At 40.0% G+C, this 27,512-nt stretch overlaps 1 protein-coding gene across 1 annotated transcript in view; it reads right to left on the bottom strand.

Moving 5' to 3' along the window:
- The window catches only part of dlc (deltaC), a 304,603-nt gene that overhangs the window by 141,929 nt on the left and 135,162 nt on the right, over positions 1-27,512 (bottom strand). The gene's annotated exons all lie outside the window — the stretch shown is intronic.

Raw genomic sequence — 27,512 nt, 5'->3', positions numbered from 1 at the left:
ACATCTGTGAGTGAAACCTTTGAACAATTTGAAATGAGAACTACTTCATTCAGAGGCAATTCTGCTGTGTCCATCTCAATTTTCAACATTTTCTTGAGCATACAGAAGAACTTTAAGAAGAGGCCCCTCCCCACTGAAAGCATCGACTTACACAATACAGTGCAAGGCCAGGCCTCACACGTAGACATGATTCTTCAGCAAGAACACTCACTGTTTAATCACTTGGTGCGTTCCCCCTTATACGTACCGGGAACAACCTCTGACTCCTGGCGTCAGTTTACAACTAACAGAGACTTCAACATTAAAACCCAAGTGAACCTGAACAGGGCATTAATAAGAAGAACCAATTTCCAAACTCAGAAACATTGCATATACGATTTCCACAAGGCAACCCAGCATGCTTTGCAGCTCACACAGTCTCTCTGGGACTTTCATAGAGAACTTTTGAGTTTTGGGGAAAATAAAGCTAAACAGATTTGCTTTAATCTGGGACCTATAAATATCTGTGTTTTGGTGTAAATGTTCAGTTACTAGAATTAAATTAGCAGAAACACAAGTCCAAAGGCTGCATGCTCTTTCTCCTGCTGTGCGGGGAGTTCTGATTCATTCATTCAGTCGTTCAACCTTTATTTATACAGGTTAGTCTCACTGAGCCTCGAGGACTTATTTACAAGAGAGACCTGATTTAAAGAAAGAATACAAATGCAGTACAGACACCAATATACAATCATATAAAAATGCATATAAAATGAAAAGTAAATAGAATACATTATATAAAAACGAGACAAAAACAGCTACATTAGAGCTATGTGAAAAACTAAAAGAGGAACTTGACTGCGTTTGTTTTTGTCATGAACTTAACAGTTGTTTAAAATCCCTTAGAGAGGTGAAGGTCGAGAGCTTCAGATCTTTTTGCAAGATATTCCAGGAAACGGGAGCAGAGTAAGAGAAGGTCCTTTTGCCAAGTTCAGTCCACACTGAGGGAACACCGCAGGTAATTATGCCTCGAGAGCGCACGCTGTAGCTGCACTGACGAAGTGACATGTAGGAGGAGATATTTGAAGGCAGCAGACCAAGAAGTGATTTAAAGATGAAAATGTACCAGTGAGAGAGTCTGTGTGAAGTTAATGATGTCCAGTTAACCAGTGAATACTGGGTGCAGTGGTGGGTACGAATTGATAATTACAGCCAGTTATGAATCTTAGTGCACCGTGATAGACAGCATCCAACATCTGCAGGGTGCTTGTAGGGGTGTACATGTAAATAATGTCACCATAGTTAACTGTAGAGAAGGAAAGTCACAGTTATATATAATATATATAATATATAATATTATATATGTATATAATTATAACATGTTATATAAATATATTATATAAATATTATATATAATATGTTATATATATATATATATAATATGTTTTATATATAGGCGGGGAGTGGTGGTGCAGAGGTTAGAGAAGGTGGACCTGTGATCGGAAGATCGTCTGTTCAAGCCCCGGTACCGACAACATCAAAAATGTGGGTGGGGTAGTTGAAGCACTCACACCTGCCCCCACCCTCATTCGTCCCATTCTGGGCCCTTGAGCAAGGCCCTTAACCCCCCACCATCTGCTCCTCCGGGTGTCCTAGATAGCAGCTTCTAGATAGCAGTGGTTGCTCGGTGGTCTGGGGTTGCGTCAGGAAGGGCATCCGGCGTAAAAATAACTGCCAAGTCTTCGTGCGACTTAGTTCGCTGTGGCGACCCCTAAAAAAGGGAGCAGTCGAAAGAAGAAGAAATTTTTTATATACATATATATAATATTATATATATATATATATATATATATATATATATATACACACACACACACACACACACTGGTTCAAATCCCAGTCCGGGGGGCCTTTCTGGGTGTAGTTTGCATGTTCTCTCTGTGCATGCATGGGTTTTATCCAGGTACTCCAGTTTCCTCCCACAGACCAAAAACATGCACGTTAGGCTTATTGGTAACTCTAAATTGTCCCTAGGTGTGAATGAATGGTTGTTTGTCTCTATGTTGTCCTGTGATGGACTTGCGACCTGTCCAGGGTGTCCCCCGCCTCTCGCACAGTGATTGCTGGACATGGGCACCGGTGACCCCCGTGACCCAAAAAGGAAGAAGTGAGTAAAGATGGATGGATGGACTTTAATTGCTGGATGTCCAGCCCCTGAGCTGCTGGCTTTCAGTAACTGTGGTCCGTTGAGCAGTTTAGCTGAAGAGCTGCTGTATGAAGAGAACAAACTCTACAGGACACAGTGGTCTGCAGGGAGATTATTACCTCTTATGACAGTTTTTTTGTTGTACAATCCCCACTACAGTTTTACAAAACATGTTATTCTTATGAAGCTGGCTGTGGAGACAGAGAGCTCCAGTAAAACTGACAAAACGTCCGACAAACATTGTTACAGTCCAGGTTGTATTGTGATTAGTGGCTCTCACTGTTCAGTTCCACCATTACACTAATGGGCAGTTTGTACCATTTGTCTAGTAACATTGTTTTACCAAGTCTGCAAAGTATGGTGGACCTGAGGTGTAAATGAACAACATTTGAAAAAAACTGAATTACATTTCAAAAAAATTAAATTACATTTGAAAAACACACAACAAAAACACAACATTTGAAAAAAAACAAAAAAAAAACAGAATTACATTAAGCCAAACTGGTGGTGACAGGTATTTTAGAGTAACAGTGTGGACAGTTAACTCAGGGACTCAATTTATTTTTAATAATTTAGGCATAAAACTATTTGGATGAGAACTATTATAAATAGTACTATTAAAAAAATATTTAATTACTTAGAAATGTAACTTAATTTCAAGAAGCATGAAATGGGGCATGGCAGTAAACCCAAGTTGTATTTAAAATGACATTTTTGGTGTTTAAAACCACTTTGGCATGACTGTCACAGAGGAGCTGATGGGGGAGAGGGTGGGCCTCGGAGGCCATCTTAGCACCAGCAAACTGTTTTTTTCCCACTATGGAGTAAGCTGTTTGTGGGAATCAGTTTTATTTGTCGGTGACTCCTCAGATCGAAAAAGTCCAGACCAGCTCTAAAGGAGGCCTGGGTGGAAACATTTTCACCTCCCACTGAGACCTCCAACAATTCAGACCTGTGTTTAGGGTTATCAGATCACAATTAGATCTCAAAACAGTTTTAACAACTGTTGTAGAGAACTGTAAGGTACACTTTTTTTACTTTTGTCTTTTAGGCTTGTTCACTTTGTCTGAAAAAAATATTCTAAATATTAAGACTACTTTAAAAGCCAACAAATGCTCAGTCAGGTCATCTGGACGGTTTCTTTTTTTGTTGACTGAGTCATTTCATCCTTCACACAATGGACTCCTTTAATCTGAAATAGTTTGATAGTTTGAACACGATCCAAACTAATTCTCAGCACGCCTAGGAATCCTCCTGGAACATCTGGATGAGGTGGTTTTGGCAAAGCAATCAGACTTGGAGAGAGAAAACGATATACAGTAAGAAAATCTTCATTTGATGGAATGACAATAATTGTGTCACGTTTACACACTGTGTGTATGAAATCAAGGTTTCTGTGCTACAATTTATCGTATAATGTATCTGTTAATTTAAGCAAGCTCATCAAAAATAAAACCCAATAAAATCTGCATGTATCTATCTACATATAGTGTGTCTATGTGTATTTAAATTCAGTTCAGTTTTATTATTTAGCACCAAATCACAACAGCAGTCATTTTAGGGCACGGTACAAAAACATTCAAATGCATTATAAAAGCCAATTAGTAAAAGCTATCTAAGGAAGCCAGCAGATTGCGTTGAATCTTCACTTCGTCGCAGTCTCCCATCCTGAGCAAGCACAAAGGCGACAGTGGAAAGGAAAAAAAACTCCCTTTTAACAGGAAGAAACCTCCAGCAGAACCAGGCTCAGGACGAGTGGCCAACTGCTTCGACCGGCTGGGGTTTGATAGGACAGGAAGGAGAAACAAAAACACAGAATGGCAAGTCCAGGGGTACTTCCTAATGGAAGAAAAACAAAAAAACATGTTAACGATAGAAATAATTACAAATGCAAACAGGTAAAGTAAGTAAAGACAGCTGCAGAGTGAGGAAATGCTGTCAGTTCGCCCTCCAGCAGTCTAAGCCTACAGCAGCATAACTAAGTGATAGTGAAGGAAATCCAAGCTGACCTTAATGATAAGATTTATCAAAAAGGAAAGACTTAAGCTTAATCTTAAACATAGACAAGGTGTCAGCCTCACAGACAGAAACTGGAAGTTGGTTCCACAAGAGAGGAGCCTGATAACTGAAAGCTCTGCCTCCCATTCTGCTTTTGGAATTTCTAGGAACCACAAGTAAACCTGCAGTCTGAGAGCAAAGTGCTCTGTTAGAAAAATATGGAACAATAAAAGCTGTGCTATAAGATGGACCTAGGTTGTTGAGAGCTTTGGAAGTTAGAAGTAAGCTTTTGAATTCTATCCTGAATCTGACAGGGAGCCAATGGAGAAAAGCTAAAACTGGAGAAATATAATCTCTCCTACCAACTCCCATTAAAATTCTGGCAGCAGAATTTTGGATAAACTAAAGACTTTTTAAATAAACTTTTGGACACCCAGGTGATAAACAATTGCAATAGTTTAGCCTAGTTGTGATAAATGCATGGATCAGTTTTTCTGCATCATTTTTGAACAGGGTGTTTTTAATGTTAGTGATATTATGCAGGTGGAAGAAAAGTGGTGGTAACCTTTTGAATGTGGGGGTTAAAAGACATAACCTGATCGAAAATAACATCAAGGTTTTTTACATTAGAACTGGAGGCCAATTTCATGCTATCGAGAGGAAGTGAAAGGCTGCAAATTTTTCCCCCCCAAGATATGCAGGTCCAAAAACCACAATCTCTGTCTTGTCTAATATTAAAATCAGAAAATTAAGGGTCAGCCAAGTTTTAATGTCTTAAAGTAACAGATTGGATTAATTGGATTAAATGGATAAATATTAACTGAGTATCATCAACACAACTCGGGTGCTCATTTCTCCACCGGCTCATGATCCATCCATCTCGTCTCAATATTTGAGCCCATGTCACCGTCTTTTTGGAACAGCTAATGTGCAGCATGAAGGCATCTGGTTCTCCCTTTGACGTCCACCCTCAACTTCTAAAGGAGGTCTTTCCTATTTTTATTTATTTATTTATTTTTTTTATTAACCTTTAATTAACCAGGTAAATTCCACTGAGATCACAGATCTCCTTTTCAAGGGAGGCCTGGGCCTGAAGGCAGACTAACATGCATGTTTTTGGTTTGTGGGAGGAAACCGGAGCACCCGGAGGAAACCCACACAAGCATGAGAAGAACATGCAAACTCCACACAGAAGGACCCCAGGTCCAACAGGGGATTGAACCCAGGACCTTCTTACTGTGAGGCAACAGTGCTAACCATTGAGATGCTATTCTAGGCCCCCTATTCTCTCAACAGCAGTTTAACCACTGGTGTGGTGACAAAAAGTTTTAAACATGCTGCTGTACAACCTCTGCTGAAAAAAAACTTGTCTTGTCCCCTCAGTGGTGTCCAGCTATAGGCCTGTCCATAAACTCCCATTTGATTTTAAATGACTGGAAAAAATAGTTGATTCCCAATTAAAATGTTTCTTGGAGGTTCACTATTTTTTAAAATCAGAATCAACTTTATTGTCATTGCACTGGAGCACAACAAAATTACATTTCAGTCCAGCCTGTCCAAGAAAATATAAACAGACATGGGGGCATATTTAAAATATATTTAATTTTTTTTTTTTCAGGTAACCAGTATGTTCTTCATTTCAGTGTTTGATTTCAATGTTGTATTGAATGTGACGCATAACCACAAAGAGTTGAACAGTCTTTAATTTGGCTTGGTGCCCTTGCTTCCTGCCTGAAGGATTAAAATGGTAGAAGCTAGCTTAAGCAATCTAGATCTGAGGAGACATTTTTCCCCATGTTTGACAGCAACATGTTTTATCAGGCTTCTCTGGAAGCGATTGTCAAACATCTTATGAAATGACTGAGTGATCACATTTTGTTTTAAGGAAGATCAAAGTCTGTAGCTGATATAATGCCACTATGTTATATTATTATTTTATTACAGTGTAGTGCACAATATACAATCATATATAAGAATAATTTAATCTCACACTCATATATTTACCCTGGAGAGAGTACCCACCTGCCTGAAGACTGCCACCATCATACCAGTCCTCAAAAGCTCTACAGTGACTGGTCTGAATGACTATCGGCCAGTGGCCCTCACCCCGATAGTCGCTAAATGCTTCGAAAAACTGGTCATGACTCGCATCAAAACAACCATCAACATCAACGAGGACCCTCATCAGTATGCATACCGTGAGAACCGATCAACAGAGGATGCAATCTCCACTGTGGTCCATACTGCGCTCAACCACCTGGAGCAGAAAGACTCTTACGTCCGTATGCTCTTTGTGGACTTCACATCTGCCTTCAATACCATGATCCCCCAAACCCTGATGGACAAATAGTCACACTAGGACTAAGCCCCTCCATTTGCAACTGGGTACTAGACTTCTTAAACTAACCACAGTTAGTGAGGATCCACAACTTCTTCCCCTCCACCATAACCCTCAGCACTGGCTCTCCTCAGGGATGTGTGTTGAGCCCCCTCCTGTTTACTCTGCTCACGTATGATTGTGCAGCTACCCATCCAGGCTGTCATATTGTAAAGTTTACAGATGATACAGCGGTGGTGGAATGCATCACAAACAATGATGAGTCCAGCTACAGGCAGGAGGTGGAACACCTGGAGAGCTGGTGCAAAGAGAATAACCTTCACATCAATGTGAAGAAGACAAAAGAGATGATTGTGGACTACAGAAGGAACAAACACACCTACACCCCCCTGAACATAAGAGGATCTGCAGTGGAAGTGGTCTCCAGCTACAAGTACTTGGGTGTACACATGAATGACAACCTCAGCTGGGGCAACAACACCACCAGCCTGATCAAGAAAGCTCATCAGAGACTCTACTTCCTCAGGCGGCTGAGACGAGTTGGTCTGGGAAGCTCAGTCCTCACCTCCTTCTACAGGTGTGAGGTGGAGAGCATCCTGTGCTCCAGCACCAATGTATGGCATGGAGGCTGCACAGCTGCAGAAAGAAAATTTTTGCAGAGAGTGGTGAAGGCTGCACAGGACTGTAGGAGTCAGTCTCCCCACCATCACAGACATTTACACATTCAGATGCAGAAAAAAGGCCACCTGCATCATGAAGGACCCCACCCACCCAACGCACACACTTTTTGGCCCGCTCCCCTCAGGAAGGAGGTTGAAGAGCATTAAGTGTAGAACCACTAGACTGAGGAACAGCTTCTACCTTGAGGCTGTTAGACTCATGAATCTCTAACCAGAATAATCACTGTGAAAAAAAAAATCACATGTTGCTGCTGATCTGTTTCATGTTGATGTGCTCATGCATGCTCATCTGCTCACACAGACTCATGCTCATGTTCGCGCTGCTGTTTGACGCAATGTTTTCATGCTATTAGTGCTTAGTGTATTTTAGTTGATGTTTTTCTTAGTTCATATCTTAGATGTTACATTGTTTTTCTTTTACATTTTATTGTTGGAGGTAACTGGGACCCTGTGTACATAACTTCGCTCCACCACATGTAACACATGAGGTGTGAATGACAAGAATCTCTGACTCTCTGACCGATATTCATGTATCATTAAATATATCAGAACATTTGGCAGTATTCGTTTATTTGAGGAATTACCTCAAACATGGAGGATTGTAGGATTTAAGATATTTATAAATAATAAATATAAATGTACATGTTAAAGAGTTGTTCAGAAGGCCCCAGCAAGGGTGCAGAGTGTTACAGAATGTTTTGGTTCAAACTGTCATTGATTTACAGGAAAAAGGGAGAAGTATATTTACCTTAGGGGAAATGAGCCAAGGTCAGAAGTCTGGGTTTATACCCCATCTCTGGGGTGTACATGACAACTTTGCAATAACAAGCTTTATGTTCATGCAAGACCTCTGATATGAATAGGGGAGTAGCAAAATGTTAGAGAACATCCGAATAGAAGGGGTTCTTCATTCGGTTTTTGTGCTGTTCAGAGTTAAACATTGTTTTACAATAAACCCTGACTTTACTGTCAATCAGAATCAAAGTGACAAAATTCTTTATTTAATGATTTAAGTATCCATGTAGTAAAAATCTACTACAGGAAGTGTTCTAATCAGACTTTAAATCTCACCACAGCACTGAGTCTGCTCTATTGATGGTTTTAAATTATATCTTCCTAGTCATGGACAGTGGTGATTCTATGCTACTTGTCCTATTGGACCTTATCCTAATAGGATATTTAACCCTTCCACTGTTGCTCTCTTCTCCACTGCCTTTACTAAAAACTGTCACAGTCTCTGAATCCTCCGTTTGCGTCAGCACCCCTGAACTAATAAATGCACATCAGGTGACCTGTGTTAAGGCGCTGGACCTAGTTGCCCCATTAAAAAGCAGACAGCCAAAGCACACACCTCACCCTTGGCTTAATGAGACCACTCCATTACTGTATGGTGTTCCTCAGGGTTCAGTCTTGGGTCCTATTCAGTTCCTTCTATACATCACCCCCCTGGGAAAGATTATCAGTAGCTTCAGAAATGTGTCTTACCATCTCTATGCTGATGATATTCAACTGTACTGTTCCTTCTATGACTCAGAATTACGTAAGTTAGCTGAATTAGTAAACTGTGTTTTCCATATTAAGGCGTCGTTAGCTAACAACTGCCTTCAGTTAAATTCTAACAAGACGGAAACCCTGATCATTGCCCCTGAACAGAAAGTTCCTTGGATCACACAACACCTCGGTTCTCTGGGCTCCTCTTCTCAGCCGAGCCTCAGAAAACTCCGTGTTCTGTTCGTCCAGTCCATGTCTTTGGACAAACATTCAAAGCTTCTGGTAAAAAACTGCTTTTATCATCTGAGAAACATTTCTAAACTGAGGGCAATGTTATCCAGATCTGACTTGGAGATGATTATTCATGCTTTTATTTCTTCTCGTTTAGATTATTGTAATTCCCTTTTTACTTGTTTTAACAAAACTGCCGTCGCTCATCGCCAGTTGGTCCCGAACGCTACTGCAAGGCTTTTAACAGGAACTAATAGAAGGGCTCACATTACACCAGTTTTATCTTCTCTTCATTGGCTGCCTGTTGAATTTAGAATTAATTTTACAATCTTAGTTTTGACTTTTAGCGCTTTAAATGGACAGGCCCCCCAGTACATCACTGAAATGTTGATTCCTTATTCTCCAGCCCGCACCCTTCGGTCTTCAGCGCTGAACCTTCTTAAGGTTCCTAAGACTCGGTTTAAAACTCGGGGTGACCTGTCCTTTCAGGCCGTAGCCCCCCGGCTGTGGAATGCTATGCCCCTGTCTCTTCGTGTGACCGTCTCTGTTGATTCTTTTAAAACGCAGCTTAAGACATTTTTATTTCGACAAGCTTTTAGTTAAATGTTTTACTGATTTAACCAGCTGTTGTTACTGTTTTTATTAATGAGCTGTTATTATTGTTGTTTTATTTTAAGCCTTTATTTATTATTGTTGTACAGCACTTTGTGATTGTATCTATGATAAGTGCTATATAAATAAAGTTTACTTAAAAAAGTTTACCTGATCAGCTAGATGTCTGTGTAGGAAAGCTGATCGCGAATGGAAGGAGGACAAAATACAGGTTCCTTTTATTACGCTAAAAACGTGTTGGAAAGACTATCAGCCCACTGTTAAATCAGAATTATATATATATATATATATATATATATATATATATATATATATATATATATATATATATATATATAATTATTATTATAACTATATATAATTTCTACTAAATCATTGCGTCAAACAGCCACAATCCCCATACTCTTTTTAATACCATAAAATCCATTTTAACCATGCCTCAGTCTGCCAACACAAAAGGTCTCTGTTGACGCTTGTAATGACTGTTTAAAAGGATGAGACGATTAAGTCATCAATCCCTCACTCCACAGCTGACCCCTCTGTCCTTGTCACTTGCTCAGCTGTCTTCAATCAGTTTGAACCCATTTCATTGTCATTTTTAAATGCTGTTGGTAGGGGTGGGCAATATGGATGATCAAATATAATATTGCGATATGTCTGAGCATTCTGACGATAACGATAAATTTTGTGAGAAAAAAACCCAAAATGAAATTATAGTTATTCATTTGACAAAATTAACTTAACATGTTGCTTTGTAGTATTATATAAAAACGAAAAAAAAAAAAAAACAATAAGGGTTAATTTTACTGATACTACATTTAGTAAATTATTCAGTCTCAAAGTAAAAAATAAAGCCCCTTCTGTTATTTAGATTGAAAAAGTCTGCACAAAATATAGATCAACAAAATCTACCACAAAAACTAAAGTGCATGTGCAGTTTCCCAAAATAACTAAATAAAATGAAGCTTAAGATCTGTTGAGCATAAATGTAACATTCAACAAAATATATGTTGCCTTTAAATGAGCTATAACTTCCAGAACTTCTGGCACTGGAACCACTGGCAACCCAGAAGAGGGTGGGGGGAGAGAAAAAAAGCTAAGCTGTGCTGGTGGAGGGGGACAGTTGAGCTGTCACTGTCTGTACCTGCAGTTTAGTGCTGGATGGAGAAATTCAGCCAAGCCACATGTCGTTTGTTTTTAGCATTTTAGCTAGCTAGTATTGTGCGCAGCTAATTAGCGTAATGCCAGTACCGACAGGTGGATGGGTGGGTGCGCAGTTCGGTTTGGTAGTTCAGCGTACTTGGTTCTATTAGCGGGGCAGGACAAACACTGACGTACTTACTTCATTAAATTAGCATATCATGATTGTCATGAATTTTCCCAGGCAAGCTTTTTTTAACGGTATTATCGTGAATGATATGATATGGCCCAGCCCTAGTTGTTGGTCATATGAAACCCTCAGATTCCCCTGATGACCCCATCCCTGCGTCGTTTTTGAAACAAGTTTTACCATGGACTGGACCCTCTGTTCTGGCTATTATAAATAGCAGTATTGGCTGCATGACAGCTCAGTGGTTAGCACTGTTACCTCACAGCAAGAAGGTCTTGGGTTCAATTCCCGGTTGGACCTGGGGTCTTTCTGTGTGGAGTTTGCATGTTCTTCTCGTGCTTGCGAGGGTTTTCTCCAAGTACTCCTGTTTTTCATTCAACCTTTATTTAGACAGGTTAATCCCATTGAACCTCGAGGACTCATTTACAAGACAGACCTGATTTCAACAAAGAGTGATGACAACAGTGGACAACAGTGACAAAAATAGACAGTTATAAAAAGGCATACAGATTTTTTTATACAAATAAGATGGCAACAAATGTAACAAAAACAGCTAGATTATAAGGCGAATGTAAAAAACTAAAAACAGGAACATGTCTACATTGGTCCTTGCCAGGAGCCCAAGAGATTCTTAAAGCCACTTAGAGAGGTCAAGGTCGAGAGCTTCAGGTCTTTTTGCAAGATATTCCAGGAAAAATGAGCGGAGTAGGAGAAGGACCTTTTGTCTAGTTCAGTCCTCATTGAGGGAACACTGCAGGTAATAATATCCTGAGAGCGCACGCTGTAGCTGCACTCACGCAGAGACATGTAGGAGAAGATGTATGAAGGCAGCAGACCAAGAAGTGATTTAAAGATGAAAATGTACCAATGGGAGAGTATGTGTGAAATTAATGATGTCCAGTTAACCAGTGAATACAGGGTGCAGTGGTACCAGTTGTGAATCTTAGTGCACCATGATAGACAGCATCCAACATCTGCAGGGTGCTTGTAGGAGCGTTCATGTAAATAATGTCACCGTAGTCAATGGAGGGAAGGAAAGTTACAGTTACAAGGTGTTTCCTAGCATTCAGAGTTAGACAGGATCTATTTAATTGTGCCGGTCAAGGTGGATGAATGTTGGAGTAGATCTCTTACATTCATTCTGAGATTTTGCTTTTGAAAACTTTAATTTCTCTTTTTTCTGGATGTAAATGGCTTTTTTGGACGATTACTTCCTCTGGTATAAGATGCTATGCCGCTGTAAGGATTTTTACTGAAACCTTTTTACTTTAAGACATTTGTTATGATGTGTAACTATAACAACAAGGTGGTTTTCTACAACCGGGAGCAGCTGATTAACATCTCAAAAGCTCAAATAATATCTCAACTACAGCCCTAAATCCCAAATGAGTTGAAAATGAGGTGCTGTGGATGCATTCTCGTCTACCCGGAGGAGGTGCTCGAGTGCCTGACTGCCAAGATCTTGGAGGTAGCGGGAAACGCGGCTCATGGCAGCAGGAGGGCTGAGACCGTACCCCAGCACCTGCAGTTAAGTCTGCGGTGATGAAGAGCTCAGCAGGCTGCTGGGAGGAATGGCCATTGCTCGGGGAGGAGTTGTGTCCGGCATTCAGACAGTCCTGCTGCCCAAGAGGACTGAGAGGTCTGCCGGGTCTGGGTGGATGGATTGACATCTGCAGCCAGTTTCTTTAGATCCGCTGTGGGACGGATTGCTACAAGAGATCCTGCTTGCCCACAGCCATCAGCATCTATAACAACTCTAATGAAACTAGAATAATGAGCTACAACAACAATTAATTTCCCTTTGGGATTAATAAAGTATTTTTGAATTGAATTTAATAGTTTATTATCTTTACCTCTGGATTTTATGTATTTTATCCTGTCCTTTGCCATTTGTTTTGTTGTACCTGTACAGCACTTTGGATGGTCTTGTTGTTGTGTTTAAGAGATTTATAAATAAAGTGTATGGTATGGTATAACAATGAAAATGTATCTGCCAAGACTACTCGCATTACTCACATGCTCACAATGTCTATTAGTGAATAGATTACTTTTTTATGTTTAAGGGAGATCTTTCTAGGGCAAACAGTTGTGAAATAGGACCCATTACTATTTCAGACCATGGACCCATTTACATCTCAGTCCATCTGAATAATAAGAGAAGGTCCACTCTATGGAGACTGAACTCAAGCATTCAGAACAACCTAGGTGTTAAGAGATAAATTGAAAAGTAAATTAAATTGTATCTAGAATATAACAAAAATGAAGAAGTGACTCCACCTATACTCTGGGATGCATTAAAAGCAGTGATTAGGGGTAAAATTATAGCTATATCCTCATATGAGAAGAAAACTAGAACAAAAACTCAGAACATTAGAAGAGGATCTGAAAAGACTACAGAGAGAACATGTAAAGTCCCCCAGGGATGACACCAACAAACATGAGATTGTAAAACTTAAAAAATAAATAGATTAAATAAATACGCAGGAAATCCAAAAAAAGAGCTCCTTTTTACAAAGCAACAATACTAAGAGGTAGGTGGAAAATCCCTGAAACTTCTCTCATATAGGCTAAGAAAACAACAAGCAGAAAGAGCCATATATAAAATAAGAAACAATACAACAAATGACATAGAAACTAACCTAGAGAAAATTAAGAACTGCTTTCAAATATACTACAAAACATTATATTCCCAAACACAGACAAGCAGCGCCAACCAGATTGATGCCTTTCTGGATCAGATCGATCTTCCAACAATTACTGACCAACAAAATGAGAAATTAATATCTAAAATTACAAAAGAAGAAATTCAATCAGCAATCAGGAGAACAAAAAGAGGGAAGTCTCCAGGGATCGATGGCTTTACTACAGAATGGTACAAAATTATGCAAAATCAACTAATTCCAACATTAATAAAAACGTTCAACTGGGTTCTGGACCCCCCCCCCCTCCCCCACCATGGAGAGAAGCAATGATTTCGGTCATACCTAAGGAAGGTAAAGATAAATTGGAATGTGGGAGTTATTGTCCCGTAAGTCTTATAAATAATGATTATAAACTTTTCACCTCCATATTGTCTAAAAGGATAGAAGTGACATTACAGATTTTAATACATAAGGACCAGAGACTGGCTTTGTCCGACAAAGACAAACCCAAGACAATATTAGAAAAACACTGCACATTATGAGACAAGTCACACAGCAACGACTAGAAGCACTGATATTAAGTTTAGATGCAGAGAAAGCATTTGATTCAGTGAGGTGGTCCTTTTTATATGAAGTGCTTTCAAAATTTGGCTTCCACACAACTATAATTGAAACATTTGCTGCGCTATACAATAAGCCAACAGCCAGAATTAAAATCATTGGAGATTTGACCAATTCATTCAGTTTAGAAAGAGGAACAAGACAAGGATGTTGTGCGTCGCCGCTCCTCTTTGCCTTGTTTATAGAACCCATGAGCCAATTGATCAGGCAGAGGTCAGATATAAAAGGGGTTACAATGACATCCGGGGAGCAAAAATTGTCTCTATTTGCAGACGATTTATTGATAAGTATAACACAGCCCACACAGACACTCCCTAAACTGATGAAATTGCTGGAGGAGTTTGGTTTACTTTCTGGGTACAAAATCAATATCAACAAAACTCAAGTATTAACATTTAACTATGTTCATGGAAAATATGTTCAAAGTCCATGGAAGTATTTCTGTCATTAATTAAGTTCAGAGCAGACAACAAAATTGTCTCTAAATTGTACAATGCCATACAAATATCTAAACAAGAGAATACAGAATACATAAAGAAGAAATGGGAAAATGAAATGAAAGTAATGATCACACAGGAGAACTGGGAGAAAATATGTCAACTACAATGGGTCTTGACCAGATCAAACACATGGAAGGAATTCTGCTGGAAAAATATTGCAAGATTTTTTTTTGTCACACAGTTGTTTATTATCTTCTTTAAAAAGTCTTCAGTTGATCCAATTGCAGTTGCCAGAGTTTAAATGAGTTGACAGGAGATATATTCCTCCAGTTTTAGCTTATTTAGCTTTAGCTTCTCAACACCCTAGCTCCATCTTATATTACAGATATTATTGCTCCATATTTTCCTAACAGAGCACTTTGCTCTCAGACTGCAGGTTTACTTGTGGTTCCTAGAGTTTCCAAAAGTAGAATGGGAGGTAGAGCTTTCAGTTATCAGGCTCCTCTCTTGTGGAACTAACTTACAGTTTCTGTCTGTGAGGCTGACACATTGTCTACTTTTAAGATTAGGCTTAAGTGGGGAGTAGTGGCACAGAGGTTAGATAGTGGGCCTGCAATCGGAGGGTTGCCCGTCAACCCTGGATCAACTCCCGAACCGACAACATCAAAATGTGGGTGGAAAAGATGAAACACCCACACCTACCTCCACCCTCATTTTCCACACTCTGGACCCTTGAACAAGATCCTTAAACACCACAACTACTCCCCGGGTGCCTTAGATGGCAGCCCAGTGCCTCACGTGTGCTCACATGTGCAATGGGGAAAATGAAGAGAATTAATAGAGTAGGATTAATAGAGTCAAATAAAAAAAATAAAAAATCTTTCCTTTTTGATGAATCCTATAGTTAGGCTTGGCTCTGAGCTGTCCCTTAGTTATGCTGCTATAAGCTTAGACTACTGGAGGACAAATTGACCACATTTCCTCAAATGAATAGTTGGAAATGGTTACAAAAGTATAGTTTGTATTTGTAATTATTTCTATCCTTACGTTTTTTTTTTTGTCTTTCCTCCTATAGAAAGTACTACTGGACCTGCCATCCTGTCTCCATTTCTCCTTCCTGTTCACTCAAACCCCAGCCCGTCGAAGCAGCTGGCCACTTGTCCTGAGCCTGGTTCTGCTGGAAGTTTCTTCCGTTTAGGAGGGAGTTTTTCCTTTCCACTGTTGCCTTTGTGCTTGCTCAGGATGGAGGACGAAGTGAAGATTCAACGCAATCTACTGGCTTCCTTAGATAAACTTTTACTATTGGCTTCTTATGTACAGGTTTGTGAATGTTTTTGTACAGTGCCCTGAGACAACTTCTGTTGTGACTTGGTGCTATATAAATAAACTGAATTGAATGTTTTATTAATAAAATGCCCATCGGTCATTACGAGCGCTTCTTGCCAGCCAGGTCGCCTCGCAAGCGGGGGAGACGTTGTCCGAAGGTCCGGTGTTTTTCTCCAGATTTCAACTGGACTTATTAGCTGGACTTCTTTGGACTGTTTGGTTCCGACTGTTACTGCTGTGTGGTTTCATGTTGGTTTTCTGTCTGATCGGCTCTCTTTGTGGGCATCTTGATATCGACTGTGGGGGATTGGACGGAACTGGACCAGAACCAAGCCAAGGACGGCTCCAGCCTCTATGGTCAGTCTGACCATTGCTCGCCTGCGAGGAAGCCTCTCGTGCCGTGAAGTGCTGTGGAGGCGCTGCTCGAAGGATTGGCATCTTCATCTGAGGTCTTCTGATCTTCCATCTTCCATACTTTATTGGATCCATATGGGAACACCGCTTCGAAGCTGGTCAGCTGAAGGATCTGTTCCGGCTCACGATGTTGGGTTCATCTGTTTTCTTCATTGAGTTAGATTCAAACAGATTCTGAACACATGGAGGGCTTTACCTGAATGTTTTTTTTTTAATCACCTGGATCAGGTCTCTATTAACCCGAACTGAGACAGAATCATGTCTTCTGTGCTTTGATGTGGATTGCCTATTTCTGCCCATTGGTTCTGCACCCAGCTTCTGTTCAGCATGAGAGCAACTAGAGCGTTTAGTGTGCTCCAAGGTGTATATGGAGCAATTTGTCTGCTCCGACATGCTGAAGCCCCCCTCAGTCCAACTCAAACTGGAGTCGCACTGCCATGCCGGGCTCGTTGGTCTACTTGTACCATGAAGTTGTCTGGCCTGAAACCCATCGGCTTTATCCTAATCATTTTCAGAACTCTGACTATTTGGAGTTGTTGAACCTTGTTAATACATCCGGAACTGCCCATCCCTCCAACTTAATTGCTTTTGGGTTCTAAGTAAGTAGCTTTTTAAATTATTTTCGCCATGGATTGATTATGGGGGCAAAGTACCACAATATTAACTCCTGTAAATACACCTGTTACAAAAACACAAAGAAATGTTTAATGTTCAGTTTAGTTATACAGCAGTCCCTCATTTATCACGAGTGTTAGGGACCACACCCACCTGTGATAAGTGACAAACTGCCAAGTAGGGATAAAGTAGTCCAAGTTCAAGATCCTTTCAAGTACAGTAAACTTTGTCATGACGTGCCAGGCTGCAATCACACATCATCTGTTACTCCCAATCTCCCTCCTTAAATAAATAATTTAAATACTTTTACATTTTAAATAAACAATCCATGCAGCATGGATTGTTTATTTAATATATTACAGTATTAAAATTTAAATAGTAGAGAAGAGAAGTGCTGCAGGACATCAGAAGGTTAACCCTTCATGCAGCAGCAGCACGGAGCAGAAATGTACTTCTTGATCAATTACACTGCAACAACTGAACATAGAAGTTCTAAAATGATTGAAAATAACTTTTTAACTTATATTTTGTGATTATGACAATTTTACGATTTGACATACTTTGAATTTTAAATTGGAAGAAAAAAATCGATCGGTGCAGCTGGATAGCAAAGGGATAACCCTTCACAAAGTCAATGCAGCAGGAGAAATGTGTGTGTGGCAGAGAAGATCAGCTTATCAGCTGCAGGAGAGAGATTTCCCCTGCACTTGTGGGCTGCATACATGGTGCAAAATCATTTAAAATGATTTATTTTAAATAAACAATCCATGGCTCCTCCATCAATCAGCCAATTGTGTCATGTCCAATCTTACTTTGAAAAACCACAATATAGTGAATCTGTGAAAAACGAGTGAGGGACTACTGCAATTGTTCATCTACTGTAGTTAACTTAAATATATACTATATTGATGGGTTAAATATGGGTTTAGTTGTTAGATGTATGGATTATACATGTAATAAATATAAGATTATGCAAGTGGTTAAGAAGTGAGAATTTTGATAAGTTTATACTTCTACCCACTCCCTTGAATATGTAAAACAAAGTTTTGACATTATGCTTCATGCTGTATTTTTTTTTTGTTTGCTTTTTTACATATTCAAAATATAATTAAACTAAACTAAACTAAAAGTGATGCTCCTCCTGCTGTCCAGGATCCAGCCTAATCCTGCACATCCCACACATTACAGCACACAAAATGATTTTTAAAATGTGTCAGGACTACACTTTTTGCACATTAATGCACGTAGTCTCCTTTATAAGATTGATATGCTGACGATTTGGGTCTATTCATCTGATGTAATCTTTACCTCTTAAACTTGGCGATCAAAATCAATTTTGGATAAAGATGCGTCAATTGACAGATTTAAAATCTACCATTCTGATTGTCAGAAAAAGGGAGGTGGGGTTGCAATTTACATCAGATAAAGCCTGGATTCCCACCTGGTGTTTGCTAAAACACTCCCAAATCACCCATCTTCACCAGCACACTCTCAAATCAGTTTAAAATCCCGACAAACATTCATTTGCATGGAGGCCAGACTTTATCTGTTGTGGGCTGTTATCACCCTCCCCACCCCCCACCCCAATCCCAGCAACACCTGACGCTCTGTTTTCTTTGACAGACTTCCCAACTAATTTATAATTCAATTAAATTCTCCTTGCCGGTGACTTCAACCTGGATTAGAAGTCTCCCAACCAAGGCTGTGAAGAATTAAAAAAATGTTGTCTGACACTCAATCTCACACAAATCATTGACACCCCCACCAGACCATGGGGTAGAGGCAGGGCAGATGACTGGGGACTAGAAGATGACACAGGAGTGGATTTTCACTCCTGTCCTGGTCCCACAGAAAAAAATCCTGTTCCATCCTAATCCTGGTCCAGAGTAAAAAAAAAAAACTTCTGTCCTGTCCCACTCCTGGTAACATGACTCCTGCTCCCGTCCTGCTCCCAGTCAGAATCACTCCCACTCCTGTACCGCTCCTGTTTTTTTCCTCTTCATTTAATTTTTAAGAAATACATTGAATTTGATTTAATCTTCTACCTAATAATTTTTATATTACGTTATGTTCTGCAGTTTTATTTCAAAAGATATGGCAACAGAAAAAGTTAATCTGTGATGAAATAGGGGCATTTATTGCCTTAATCCAAACAAAAACCTTCGCTAAAGGTCACAAAACAAATACATGGCATGTAGTTTTTGTATTTTTTCTACAGAGGATCAGCTGTCGAGTCTCTGTTTCTAGCTCTTTTGAAGGTCAGTTAAAGTAAAAACAAAAAATCACAACCAGTACATGGGTCACACAATGTCTACCTTAGATGAAAGAACCCAAACATAACAAATAAAGTTACATTTTACTAATTTATTGAGCAACTGTTTCCTTTACACAGTGACATTACAGTCATGTTTCAAATTGCTTAAACAAAACAAACAAAAAAGGAAAATAATGTATCAAGCAAGAGAACTCAAAAAATAAAAAATGCTTAAAGACATTATTTTACATTGGACGATGTCCTCAAGAAGTTCACAATCTATGTGGTTGAGGTAACGAGCTTGTTTCAGCTAAGCAGGATGTTATGCAGCTTACCAGATTTCAGAGCATCATTTACAGACTGGAGCACTGCAAGTCTGGTATTCTACCTCATCTCACCACAGCCTGCTTCAGTGACCGATCCAACGCCTTTTGTAACCTAAAATTGAAAGAAGACAGTGCACAAGTCAAAACAGGGTTACAGGCCTTTCTTTTTGAAAAAAAAAAAAATATATATATTTTTTTTCAAAAGCAGAGATTTACAATTTAAATTAAGTCAAGAAAATGTGACCTTTGCAGTTATAAATTACAGCAGCTCAAATTTTCTTTCTTTATTTCACTTATATTTTATAAGTATTTAAGCAGCCTCACCAGGCAGAGATTACAAGATTTTATGTATCTTACCTGCTCTTTTGAAGTGTGTGACAAGGGTCTTTGTGTCCAAAGCTGTGTAACAGCTTGCTTCCAGAGCTAACAGCTTCCTGTGTTAGGTAGAAAAATTAAATTAAATTAAAGACAAGCAAAAAGCTTAGTGCTACAGTTAAAGCCAAGAGCCATTATCAACACTGGGGGCTAAGCCCCATAAAAAGGGTTTTTAGAATCGCCCCTGGTGTGAGGAAATAAACTGAGAAAAATCAACTGTTAGCCTTTCTAACAGCAACATAATTGAACACATCATATAATAAATCTAAAACTAAAACAATTATTATAATATATATGCAACCAGTCTTGCATATAAAATAGGGATATTTTGACCGGAGAATGACTTCACTTTAACCATGAAGAGGTTTTTTTTTTTAACATTACAAACAGCGACAGATAATGAAGATTTTAACCTAAAAAACCACATAACAAAGCAGAGCATAATTTTTAAATTAAAAGGGACAAGGTGGAAAAAAATGCGCTATTGAGTCCGTTTATTTACTCGCGGTAAAGGTTCGACTCCCACCGCAGCTCCGCACTGCAGCTATAGACTAAACGTTTTACAAGCAGCAGCTTAACAACTCTTGTGAAGTTCAAGGTTATTTGACACTTTCCTGCTCGTTCTGTGAGCTTAATAGATTTATTCTTACCTTGTATTGCAAACTATTTTCACCCACTCGGTTTCTCCGCTGGTGTTTTGCTACTCCTCCCCCTCTCTCGGTGAAAAACAGCTGCTGGAACACTGCTGACTTCTGGGCCATGTAGTTCTTTTGATGTGTTAAGTGAAGGCTTATTGAAAGAAAACTACAAAACAGATGCGCCTGTCCCAAGTTTTTTTTTTTTTCCATTTTCTTTTTTGTCTTATTGGTTGGTTGGTTCCCACTCCTGTCTGCTCCTGTTAACTTTCAGTCCGGTCACGTCCCGGTCACGTGAGTTATAATAAGGTTGACTCCAGTCCCGCCGGAATCCCGCCAGAATCACGTGACTGGCGATACTCCTGAAAAAATGTCATCCTCTGGGAACCAGAAAGTCGCAGTTCGACTCCCATGTCATGGTGTCTCTAAGCAAGACACCTAACTCCCAATTGCTCCCCGGGCACTTCAATAGCTGCCCACTGCTCCATCTGGGTGTATCTCAGGTGTGGTGGGTTAAATGCAGAGAACTAATTTTGCCATTGTATAGGAACATGCAATGACGACAATCTCAGACTTCCATTCCCCTCCCTCCCTTCCCTGAAACATTGTCCATATTAGACCTCTTTTTAACAAATATGTTGCATAACTTTCCTGAGTTGGGTGTTTTTGTTGATATGAGTGACCACTGCGTTATCGGTACCATCAGAGACAGTAAACTGCCTCCCACCAAGCCCAGACTAATTAAAAAAAGGACATGAAGCATTTTAGTGAACAGGCCTTCCTTTGGGACCTGTCTCGTTTTCACTGACAACGTATTCTCCTAACTGATGATGTGAACTCCATAGACATAAAAATACATGCCTTGTGGACCGGGCTGGCCCGCTGCAGCGGTACATCAGAGCGTCCACCATTTCAAATATGGTAGAACTGCCAGTCAACTAATATAAAGAAATAGACTCAACTTCATAAATCACTGTTCTACAAAGTGTTTTAAATTAATCTCTGTAATTCACACGCACTAATCTATTTGGAAAACAAACAGGCACCAAAGAAAACACTTGTAACTTTTAACGTGATTGCTAAAAATGTTTACTCCTTGAACATTTAGGTTCTAGGTAAGCACTAAACCAACATATGTATTCTTTTGAGTTTTTACTACTTTCGTGTGTAACACTATTACTGCAGTTATAATCAGTCAATCAAATCAACTTTATTCTATAGCACATTTTAAAAACCACAAGGGTAGCCAAAGTGCTGTACAATAAGACAAAAAGATAAAATAATTAAGACAATAAAAACATACAAAGCATACACAAAGAAACAAAAACATACACATACCAGTTTCACGGCAGGTGTGTTAAGATGCCATAAAAGATAAGATCACGTGTTAAAAGCCAAAGAATAAAAGTGTGTTTTTAAAAGAGATTTAAAAGCAGGACGAGAGGAGGCCTGTCTGACACTCAAGGGTAAGTTGTTCCACAACCTAGGAGCAACAACAGCAAACGCTCTGTCACCTCTGGGCTTCAGCCTAGTTTTAGGGACTGTCAGCAGCAACCGATCAGCTGATCGTAAGGATCAGGGTGGGCAGTAAGGCTGAAGTAGCTCAGACTGATATGGTGGGGCAAGGTTGTTCAAGCATTTAAAAACAAACAGCAAAAACTTAAAATGAATTCTGTAGTGCACAGGGAGCCAATGAAGGGACGCCAGGATGGGAGTAATATGCTCGCGCCTACAGGCCCGAGTTAACAGGCGAGCAGCAGAGTTCTGCACAAGCTGAAGATGGGCAAGAGAAGTCTGGCTAATGCCTGCATACAGTCCATTACAGTAGTCAAGACTAGGGGTTGAACGACTACATAATTTTTAAACTCGACATTAACATAATAAAACTCAAGTAGAACTCGAGTACTTGATGACATCATAGGATCTAAAAATACGAAAATAAATAAATAAATAAAACTGCAAAAAAGTCATTATTTACAAAAAAAAGACCAACAAAAAATTGGGAGTGTATATTATGCTCCTACTATTTATCATACAGCAAATAAGTCACAGGAAAAACTAAACTATTTGATTTTATATTACGCTGCAAACGTGAAGAAACATGCAGCACGTCAAAAACTAAACTAAAAACAGTGGGGTGGACGACCACCACGCACCACCGCCAGCTGTGGTGCGCATTAGGTTTAGTTTTAGAGGTTAATATGTTTATAGATTTTTTTATAGGTTTAGAGATTAATATTTTTTGCTTTTTGTTTGTGAAACAAGGTCAGAGGAAGCTGGTTCTGGTTCGGTTGATTGGACCTGGTGTTACACCATATTCTGTGACCTGCAACAGTGCATGCAACACCGCCCCATACGGTCACAAAATATGGTGTAACACCGGTTCGCAACGAGCTCCAAACAGTCAGGAAGTTATTATGGCAGAGTGTAAGTTGCTGGAATGTGTTGTTTTATGCCATGGGAAAATAGATCTGGCAATCATCAGCATAGAAGTGAAATGAAATGCCATGTTGCCTGAAAATAGAGCAGAGGCAGAGTAAGTAAAGAGCAAATAAAAGAGGGCCAAGGATTGAACCCTGGGGGACACCATGTGGACGAGGAGCAGTGGAAGACATAAAATTGTCAATTTTTATGCAGAAACTCCTATTGGTTAAATACAACCAAAACCAATTGAGGGCGACACACCGGACAAACTATCCACACTAGGACTAAGCCCCTCCATCTGCAACTGGGTACTAGACTTTTTAACAAACAGACCACAGTTAGTGAGGATCCACAACCTCTCCTCCTCCACCATAACCCTCAGCACTGGCTCTCCTCAGGGATGTGTGTTGAGCCCCCTCCTGTTTACTCTGCTCACATATGATTGTGCAGCTACCCATCCAGGCTGTCACATTGTAAAGTTTGCAGATGATACAGCGGTGGTGGGATGCATCACAAACAATGATGAGTCCAGCTACAGGCAAGAGGTGGAACACCTGGAGAGCTGGTGCAGAGAGAATAACCTTCACATCAATGTGAAGAAGACAAAGGAGATGATTGTGGACTTCAGAAGGAACAAAAACACCTACACCCCCCTGAACATAAGAGGATCTGCGGTGGAAGTGGTCTCCAGCTACAAGTACTTGGGTGTACACATGAATGACAACCTCAGCTGGAGCAACAACACCACCAGCCTGATCAAGAAAGCTCATCAGAGACTCTACTTCCTCAGACGGCTGAGGCGAGCTGGTCTGGGAAGCTCAGTCCTCACGTCCTTCTACAGGTGTGCAGTGGAGAGCATCCTGTGCTCGAGCATCAATGTGTGGCATGGAGGCTGCACAGCTGCAGAAAGAAAAGCTTTGCAGAGAGTGGTGAAGGCTGCACAGAAATCTGTTGGAATCAGTCTCCCCACCATCACAGACATCTACACCTCCAGATGCAGGAAGAGGGCCACCTGCATCATGAAGGACCCCACCCACCCAGCACACACACTTTTTGCCCCACTCCCCTCAGGAAGGAGGTTAAGGAGCATTAAGTGTAGAACCACTAGACTGAGGAACAGCTTCTACCCTGAGGCTGTTAGACTCATGAATCTCTAACTAGAATAATCACTGTGATAAACCATATCATGTTGCTGCTGATCTGTTTCATGTTGCTGCTGATCTGTTTCATGTTGCTGCTGATCTGTTTCAATGTTGATATGTTCATGCGTGCACATCTGCTCACAGACTTATGTTCATGTTTGTGCTGATGTTCAATGTTTTATGTTATGAGTGCTTAGTGTATATTTAGTTGATGTTCTTCTTAGTTCATATCTTAGATGTCATTACTGTTTTTCTTATACATTTTATTGTTGGATGTAACTGGGACCCTGCGTACATAATTTCGCTCCACCACATGTACCACATGAGGTGCGAATGACAATAAAGAAACTCTGACTCTGACTCTGATGCCCACACAGTGCTCAAGACGAAAGATTAAAATGTTGTGATCAATGGTGTCAAATGCAGCAAACAAATAAAAGAGCACTATAACAACAAAACTTTCCGGAATTTGTTGACAAGAATATTGAAATTATTAAATTTGAAACCCTCAAAAGTTCACTCTCAGAGTCAGTCAGAGTCAGAGTCAGAGTTTCTTTATTGTCATTCGCACCTCATGTGGTACATGTGGTGGAGCGAAATTATGTACGCAGGGTCCCAGTTACATCCAACAATAAAATGTATAAGAAAAACAGTAATAACATCTAAGATATGAACTAAGAAATGCATCAACTAAATATACACTAAGCACTCATAACATAAAACATTGAACATCAGCACAAACATGACCATGACTCTGTACTGTGGCGGGCTTTAAACCCAGACTGAAACAGCTCAGTGATACCAGTGTCCTCTAAAAATGGTAACAACTGGTTGTAGACAAGTTTCTCTAATATTGTAAAAATAAATGGAAGACTAGCGATAGGTCTGAAATTAGAGCAGAGAGAGGTTTCTACATTCGCCTTATAATCTAGCTGTTTGCTATTTTTTTTACCATCTTTTTTTATTTTGTAAAAAAATAAACCAGTATGACTCTTTTATGATTGTCTATTGTTGTTGCTTTGTCCATTGTTGTCATCATTCTTTGTTGAAATCAGGTCTCTCTTGTAAATGAGTCCTTGAGGCTCAATGGGATTAACCTGTCTAAATAAAGGTTGAATGAACAAATGCATGCATAAAAGCCTCAGGTACTATACCAGAGGAAAGTCTGTCATTAATAATCTGAAGTACACTTGGTCCAATAGTAGCAAATACCTCCTTAAATGAGGTGGGATGAAATCTGCAGGGGAACCAGACGGCCTCATATGACCAACTGTGTCCTCTAGAAAAGAGGACACAGGCTCAAACTGATCAAAAATAGATGAGTAGTGTAAAGGGATAGAGGGCTCATAGGAAGGCTGCAAAATACAAGCTCTGGTTGACAATTTTGTCACTGAAGAAGTGGAGGAAACTTTCAAAGACTTTACTGGAGGTGTCAAGACCAACAGACTTGGGAGCGTGGAGAACAATATCTATGGTTTTGAACAGAACACTGGGGTTGTTACAATTAGAAGAAATTATGCCTGAGAGATTTTTGTTCTCAGCTTTTACAGACTTTTGATAGTGTAACAGGCTCTCATTGAGAATATCAAAAGAAACATGCAGCCTGTCCTTTTTCCACCTGCACTCCACTCTCCTGCGTTTGCGCCTGGCAACGCGCGTGACTCACTCAGCCAGGGTTCGGGAGCAGATTTGGTACGCCGGCTCGTCAAAGCAGCGATCGTGTCCAGTGTTTGTAAACAAACAGAGTGGAAACCAGTTCATCAATATTTAAACAAAAATAGTCTTTAGTTATTCTTGCAGAGACCAAGAAAAAGGGAGGAGAACAGGGCTGGAGAGGAGGAGTTAAACATGCGACAGCACTGAGGAGGAACGCGCAGTTTAACTGGACAGAGTGTGGGAATGTTAAATAGGATCGGCATATGATCCGAGAAAACAGAATTACATATGTCCAAATTGGAAACATCCAGACCGTGAGACAGGACCATGTCAAGTGTGTGCCCGAGTTCATGAGTAGGACCAGACACAGACTGCACAAAGTTAAAAGAGTCAATAACATTTAAAAAGCTCAGAGAGATCGGCTCTTCTGGGCAGCAGAGGTGAATATTAAAATCACCAAGAACAAGAACATGATCATATTTAGGCAGGATTTCAGCCAAAAATTCTGAAAAGTCATTTATAAAATTTTTATTGTGCTTGGGTGACCGATAGATGACGACACACAAGACAACAGGAGCGCGGCTGATTTCAAATGAGCAGTGTTCAAAATTTGTAAAAGAGGATTGAAGGCAGATTTGCTGGCATTTAAAATGGTTTTCAAAAACTACTGCTATTCCTCCTACTTTTCGACCCGACAGGCGCAGCCAATTAAGATAGCAGCAATCTGGTGATGACAGTTAAAAAAGAGCAGTGGGCTTGCCGGTTCTCAGCCATGTTTCCATCACGCAGAGAAAATCAAGATCACGGGACATGAAGAAGTCCCTCAAGATGAAAGTTTTATTTGACAGTGATCTTGCATTAATAAGGCCGAACCGGGCAGGGGCCGGCTCATCCGAAGCTGCAGCTTCCTGTGGAGCCCGACACAGGGCTCGTAGATGGCAGGGATCCACACTACGACGGCAAGGATGGGGAGAGCAAGGGCCGTGGAGGCGGACCACATTATCTGAACCAACGACACACACCAGCCAGCTGTCAGCAGGGTCCAGCGACCGCGGGCTCAGAAAGAGACCAGATACTGCTCCATTTCTCCTCCAGGAGGTCACGGGAAATCGTGCCAAGAAAGCGTTAAACTTTAACAGTCGGGTGCTGCGTTTGCCCTGACGGCGCCGGCGTTTACGCCGAGGAAGTGGAGCGTGGGTATGGCAGAGGTGAGCAGGTGTCCGACCGGGAAAGGAAAACAGCTGAAGCGTCGTATGAACACCACACTAGAGTCGATTTTCACTAAATCCTTGGCAGAGAGACGAAGATCCAACACTAATGTTTGGCGATCATGCACAAGCAGTGAACTGGCACTGGTGATAAAAACAAAAACAGCACTAACACAAACAGCGAGAGACGGCAAGCCACACACACTAGAACCATCTTGGATAGGATAAGATAGATAGACAAATATAAAATAAATATAGAAGTAGTCATATTTAACATTTAATCTGTGTCTATAATAACCAGATCCTGAAATGTAGATGTGATGTGTGGATTTTCTGAATAAAGAGCACTACCCTCCACATTTAACTGACTTAGATTAATCACATCAATGAACATATGCTTACACACACACACACACACACACACACACACATATAAATATATATATATATATATAGACATATCAATACACTCACACTTATATACATATATATACACACACAAATATACATACATATATATATATATATATATATATATATATATATATATATATAAATATATATATTTTATA

The sequence above is a fragment of the Nematolebias whitei genome, chromosome 6 (assembly GCF_014905685.2).
Source record: "Nematolebias whitei isolate Nwh7 chromosome 6, NemWhi1, whole genome shotgun sequence".
Taxonomy (NCBI): Eukaryota; Metazoa; Chordata; class Actinopteri; order Cyprinodontiformes; family Rivulidae; genus Nematolebias; species Nematolebias whitei.
Note: the sequence above shows the minus strand (reverse complement) of the source record. Positions and strands in the feature narration are given on the sequence as shown.